Here is a 7,223-nt window from a genome sequence, read left to right on the forward strand (position 1 = left end):
TTATATGCGTGGCGGCTCGAGTCATCTCGTCCTCTGGCTTGAGATGGCTGCCACCTATGAGTCAGATGATTGCATTGCACCATTAAGCAATTGGTAATTAAATATAATATTTTTGTCCTAAAAAGTGTAACATTTTGGAAACATTTTTTCACGAACATTCATTGTCACGCACAACGAGTCTGTGTGCAAAATGTCAGCTCGATTGGATCACGGGAAGTGGGTTAAAAAACGACCGAAAGATTTGCACGGTCGTAAGCAAGCAAGCGAACTTAATATAAAGGATTTAAAAACAAATCTAATAAACTTAGAGATATAATGCAACACAACACAGAGAGTCGGCTAACCCCCCCCCCCCTCTCTATTTAAGGCCTCGACATAGAGGCGTTGTCTTTCTGTTTGTGTATGTGTCTCTCTCTCTGTGTGTCTCTGTATGTCTCTCTCTGTGTCTCTCTGTGTGTGTCTATGTGTGTGTCTGTCTGTGTGTCTTTCTGTTTGTGTATGTGTCTCTCTCTGTGTGTGTCTCTGTATGTGTCTCTCTCTGTGTCTCTCTCTCTCTGTCTCTCTGTGTGTGTCTATGTGTGTGTCTGTCTGTGTGTCTGTCTGTGTGTCTATGTGTGTCTCTCTCTGCTTGTGTCTGTCTGTGTGTCTATGTGTGTCTCTCTCTGTGTCTCTCTCTGCTTGTGTGTCTATGTGTGTCTCTCTCTGTGTCTCTCTCTGCTTGTGTGTCTATGTGTCTCCGTGTCTGTGTTTTGTGTCTCTCTCAAATTTAGCAATCTTTTGAAGAACGTAATCAACCAGGTAGGGTGTTGACTGTTGTGTTAGCCGACTCTCTGTGTTGTATTGCATTATATCTCTAAGTTTACTAGGTTTGTTTTTTCATTCATTCCTACCTGATGATGGTTGCTTTGCTTGTGTTGCAATCGAAACGTCGCATTCTATTATTTAAGTTATTTTCTTTCTAAGTGACTTTACCGAAAGAACCAAGAATATGAATCCCTGCAGTCACGAAAGCTTTAAATCAATATTTGTGTACAGTTGAGCAACATTACATCTGCACGAACCATTGGGTCATATGGCCACGAGGAGGACTGCGTGTGGGCGTGTCTTGCAAGATCACGTGGACAACGTCGAGTGACGCGTCTATCACTGCGGTGACGCGTCTATCACTACGGTGACGTCACGTGAAATGGGGGCGTGGCTACCTATGCACCCACGTGTGCTCAAAGCAGCCCGAGTCCTTGAGGTGAGTGGAGGCGGCGAGGTGGAGACGAGGCGCCCATCTCGATACTAAACTATCAAAACGTCACTCTGCTGCCTGGTAGGGTCCACTGAGCTATACGATCCACGCTCACATGGGCGAGTCCCTTGCACGCTTTCAGTCGCGTGGCGTGGTGGGGTAAAGTGTGGGTACACCAGTGCTTTCGTGTTCGGGGCCGTCCATAAATGACGTCACGCGATTTTGGACGATTTTTTACGCCCCCCCCCCTCGTCACACGGCGTCACAAAAAGTCAGGCCCCCCCTCAAATATGACGTCACAAAGCTTGCCCCCCCCCTAAAAAAATAAACATGCTTCAAATCGCTTTAAACTATTGTCATTGCAGTGCGTATTTAATGTGGCGCTGCACTCTGATGTGTAGGAGAAAACATTAAAAGTCTATTTAATTAAGTAGAACGTGTTGTCTATATTTATTTAAAGTTGCGCATTTTGATGTGACGTCACATTTCTCAAACCCCACCTCCCATCGTCACAAATGTCTGACCCCCCCCCCCTAGGTGCGTGACGTCATTTATGGACGGCCCCAAAGCTCTGCCCCCCCCCCCCCCAAAACCATATTTCCATTTTGAAAACAAAACATGCTTCAAATCGCTTTAAACTATCGTCATTGTCGTGCGTATTTAATGTGGCGCTGCACTCTGATGTTGTAGGAGAAAACATTTATTACAAAGGAGGCGTTGGAAAGCTGAAATTTAGCAAAAAATTCACTTGAAAATATTAATCGTCTAACTAAAACTTCAGATGTTCAGAATATATTGAAATTCTCTTATAATTATCATATATTAAAAGTAATTATAATTGTAAGAAATACTTGAAACTTTGTAGTAAAATGAAGTAAAATGCAAGAGTACAATTATAACAATCATATTCATTCCACAGAATGGAAAGCCCTGGGAGAATCATTAAAATAAAAATGTTGAATAACTACATTTATGCTTCTCCATTCTCCGATGGAGAAGCAAAATGCTCCATGGAATAAATAAAAGATGACCTTAGTAAAATAAAATAATCAAATAGTTAATAATGAAAATGTATAAAAATTTGTGTTATAACAATTATATTTAATTAAGTAGAACGTGTCGTTTATATTTAAAGTTGCGCATTTTTATGTGACGTCAAATTTCTCACCCCCCCCCCCCAGGTGCGTGACGTCATTTATGGACGGCCCCTTAGTGTTGATGATGTGTGTTATGATGTGGGCCCGTGTTGATGTGTTAGTGATGATGCTAGTGTTGATGTGTTAGTGATGATGTGTTCGTGATGATGTGGGTCCGTGTTGATGATGTGTTAGTGTTGATGTGTTAGTGTTGATGTGTTAGTGTTGATGTGTTAGTGATGATGTGTTAGTGTTGATGTGTTCGTGATGATGTGGGTCCGTGTTGATGATGTGTTAGTGTTGATGTGTTCGTGATGATGTGTTGGTGTTGATGTGTTCGTGATGATGTGGGTCCGTGTTGATGATGTGGGTCCGTGTTGATGATGTGGGTCCGTGTTGATGATGTGGGTCCGTCTTCTTGGTTCTTTCGGTAAAGTCACGTAGAAGGGAAGTAATAAAATAATAAAAATAAAACATAATAAAACAATTCTCACGACGTTTCGGCCACAACGCAAGCAGCCGTCCTCAGGTGAAAACCAGGTCCGTCGAGGCGACAGAGTCTGAATGAAACAGCACACGGGCTTGGAGCATATATATAAGCTGGGCGCATTAACAAAGGAATTTGCATATCAACAGGAATTTAGCATATTTATGGGAAATGCAGGAATGTAATTAGTACTGCATATGCATGTGCATTATGCAGGATTAACAGCATCAAAGGGAGCTGCAGTTACTGCTGCTGCAGTAGTTGCTGCTGCTGCTGCAGTTGCTGCTGCTGCTGCAGTTGCTGCTGCTGCTGCACTTGCTGCTGCTGCTGCACTTGCTGCTGCTGCTGCTGCACTTGCTGCTGCTGCTGCACTTGCTGCTGCTGCTGCTGCACTTGCTGCTGCTGCTGCACTTGCTGCTGCTGCTGCACTTGCTGCCTTATCCATTTTAATATAACACTATGTATTATTCTACCCACCCTAATGTGTATCATACTGCTATATGTTTACTGTACAATTACGACACCATACATTACTCTGCACACTGCACCATGCCAGTGAGTGGAACGCGGTCTGAAAGTCACCGTTAACGTGAACACAATCAGTTAAGATCCGAAATGGTTTATTACGTCCTTCCAATGATTGCTAAGCCAGAATCCATCTTCTCGGTTGAAATTGTCTCTGTGTTTGTATATGTGGATCGCCTCATGAACGAATCTCTCATGATAGCCAGATGGCTTGCAGAGAACCTCTGTCTTGGAGAAGTCAATGTCATGTGAGCCCACTGAATTGTAACAGTGATCTGCCACGGCTGAGGTGTTTGTCCTACCGTGTTTCAGGTCTGCCTTATGTTCACGGATGCGGTCCGAGACATGTCGTTTGGTTTCTCCAATGTAACTGCTACCACAGAGGCAACTTAGTTTGTAGACGCCAGGGTACTGTATGTCTGGAACCACATCTTTTACAGACGGGACCAGATCACGGATTTTATGTACTGTGTTGAATCGGACCTGGATCTTGTGTTTAATCAGGATTTTGGAGATCTTTTTTGTGACCCCAGCAATGTAGGGTAAGGTGATGGTCTTAAAAGGCTCCTCAACAGGATCCTTCTTGATGGTTGGAGTGATGGCTTTGCGGATTGTGTAGTCGGAGTAACCATTAGCCTTAAGAGCTTGGCGTACGTGTTTGAGTTCACTGGAAATGTGTTCATGGTCGGAGATGCATTGGGCTCTATGATATAGAGTCTTGATGAGGGAATTCTTCTGGGATGGATGGTGGTGGGAATCCGGTTTTAGATAAGCATCGGTGTGGGTGGCTTTCCTGTAGACAGAGTGGCTCATTGAACCATCAGGTCTCCTTTTGATTAGGACATCCAAAAAGGGTAGCTTGCCATCATTTTCGACTTCCATGGTGAATCTGATGGCTGGGTGTATGGAATTGATGTGGTCGAGAAATTGGTCTAGAGCAGGCCGGCCATGTGGCCAGATGACAAAAGTGTCGTCTACGTACCTCTTCCATAAGGTCGGGCGTAGAGTGGCAGTCTGGATGGCGTCCGTCTCAAATTTCTCCATGAAGATGTTGGCTACAACCGGAGATAGGGGGGAGCCCATTGGGGTGCCCTCAATTTGCTTGTAGAAGGTTCCATTCCAGGTGAAGTATGTATTGGTTAAGCAGTGTCTCACCAGGGGGGTACCCCAGCATTCAGTCCTTGATGAACCAAGTCTTCAATGATTGCGATGGTGTCAGGCACAGGCACCTTGGTGAACAAGGAAACCACATCAAAACTGACAAGCAGGTCGTCTGGGGACAGGGCAATCCCCTTGATTGTCGATACCAGGTCAGTAGATGGCAGCTATACAAAAATAAAAAGAGACCCCACCAACAGCCTCGTCTCCAAAACCAACAACATCATTTCTGCTTCAACCGCATTAATTGATCAGACCAAACAGTTCTCGTTGAAACCTTCTGCAGCCAGGCCACCAAGATTGTACGGCTTGCCAAAGATACATAAAGAAGATACACCTCTTCGTCCCATTGTCTCTACTATCAACTCCCCCACTTACAAACTGGCTCGTTTTTTGTCCGAAATCCTACGGCCTTTCACTGGAAAAACCACCTCTGCAGTACTAAACTCTACTGACCTGGTATCGACAATCAAGGGGATTGCCCTGTCCCCAGACGACCTGCTTGTCAGTTTTGATGTGGTTTCCTTGTTCACCAAGGTGCCTGTGCCTGACACCATCGCAATCATTGAAGACTTGGTTCATCAAGGACTGAATGCTGGGGTACCCCCCCTGGTGAGACACTGCTTAACCAATACATACTTCACCTGGAATGGAACCTTCTACAAGCAAATTGAGGGCACCCCAATGGGCTCCCCCCTATCTCCGGTTGTAGCCAACATCTTCATGGAGAAATTTGAGACGGACGCCATCCAGACTGCCACTCTACGCCCGACCTTATGGAAGAGGTACGTAGACGACACTTTTGTCATCTGGCCACATGGCCGGCCTGCTCTAGACCAATTTCTCGACCACATCAATTCCATACACCCAGCCATCAGATTCACCATGGAAGTCGAAAATGATGGCAAGCTACCCTTTTTGGATGTCCTAATCAAAAGGAGACCTGATGGTTCAATGAGCCACTCTGTCTACAGGAAAGCCACCCACACCGATGCTTATCTAAAACCGGATTCCCACCACCATCCATCCCAGAAGAATTCCCTCATCAAGACTCTATATCATAGAGCCCAATGCATCTCCGACCATGAACACATTTCCAGTGAACTCAAACACGTACGCCAAGCTCTTAAGGCTAATGGTTACTCCGACTACACAATCCGCAAAGCCATCACTCCAACCATCAAGAAGGATCCTGTTGAGGAGCCTTTTAAGACCATCACCTTACCCTACATTGCTGGGGTCACAAAAAAGATCTCCAAAATCCTGATTAAACACAAGATCCAGGTCCGATTCAACACAGTACATAAAATCCGTGATCTGGTCCCGTCTGTAAAAGATGTGGTTCCAGACATACAGTACCCTGGCGTCTACAAACTAAGTTTCCTCTGTGGTAGCAGTTACATTGGAGAAACCAAACGACATGTCTCGGACCGCATCCGTGAACATAAGGCAGACCTGAAACACGGTAGGACAAACACCTCAGCCGTGGCAGATCACTGTTACAATTCAGTGGGCTCACATGACATTGACTTCTCCAAGACAGAGGTTCTCTGCAAGCCATCTGGCTATCATGAGAGATTCGTTCATGAGGCGATCCACATATACAAACACAGAGACAATTTCAACCGAGAAGATGGATTCTGGCTTAGCAATCATTGGAAGGACGTAATAAACCATTTCGGATCTTAACTGATTGTGTTCACGTTAACGGTGACTTTCAGACCGCGTTCCACTCACTGGCATGGTGCAGTGTGCAGAGTAATGTATGGTGTCGTAATTGTACAGTAAACATATAGCAGTATGATACACATTAGGGTGGGTAGAATAATACATAGTGTTATATTAAAATGGATAAGGCAGTAAGTGCAGCAGCAGCAGCAAGTGCAGCAGCAGCAGCAAGTGCAGCAGCAGCAGCAAGTGCAGCAGCAGCAGCAAGTGCAGCAGCAGCAGCAAGTGCAGCAGCAGCAGCAACTGCAGCAGCAGCAGCAACTGCAGCAGCAGCAGAAACTGCAGCAGCAGCAGCAACTACTGCAGCAGCAGTAACTGCAGCTCCCTTTGATGCTGTTAATCCTGCATAATGCACATGCATATGCAGTACTAATTACATTCCTGCATTTCCCATAAATATGCTAAATTCCTGTTGATATGCAAATTCCTTTGTTAATGCGCCCAGCTTATATATATGCTCCAAGCCCGTGTGCTGTTTCATTCAGACTCTGTCGCCTCGACGGACCTGGTTTTCACCTGAGGACGGCTGCTTGCGTTGTGGCCGAAACGTCGTGAGAATTGTTTTATTATGTTTTATTTTTATTATTTTATTACTTCCCTTCTACGTGACTTTACCGAAAGAACCAAGAAGATGAATCCCTGCAGTCACGAAAGCTTTAAATCGAAATTTATGTGGGTCCGTGTTGATGATGTGGGTCCGTGTTGATGATGTGGGTCCGTGTTGATGATGTGGGTCCGTGTTGATGATGTGGGTCTGTGTCACTGGGGTGTCCTCAGTCTCCGCCACGTGGCGACATCGCCCCCTGCTGCCGCCACGACTTGCCAGGACCCCAGAATGAGGGATCCCGGCCCTCGGCGACGCATGGCGGGCTCAGTGCTCGTTCACTGCACGTGCCCCAGCAGACTGTCCAAGGCTCTCCGTGGGTTTCTTTGTATCGGTGTGTGTAGATGG

The sequence above is a fragment of the Lethenteron reissneri genome, chromosome 17 (genome assembly GCF_015708825.2).
Source record: "Lethenteron reissneri isolate LAM-NWPU_2019-01 chromosome 17, ASM1570882v1, whole genome shotgun sequence".
Taxonomy (NCBI): Eukaryota; Metazoa; Chordata; class Hyperoartia; order Petromyzontiformes; family Petromyzontidae; genus Lethenteron; species Lethenteron reissneri.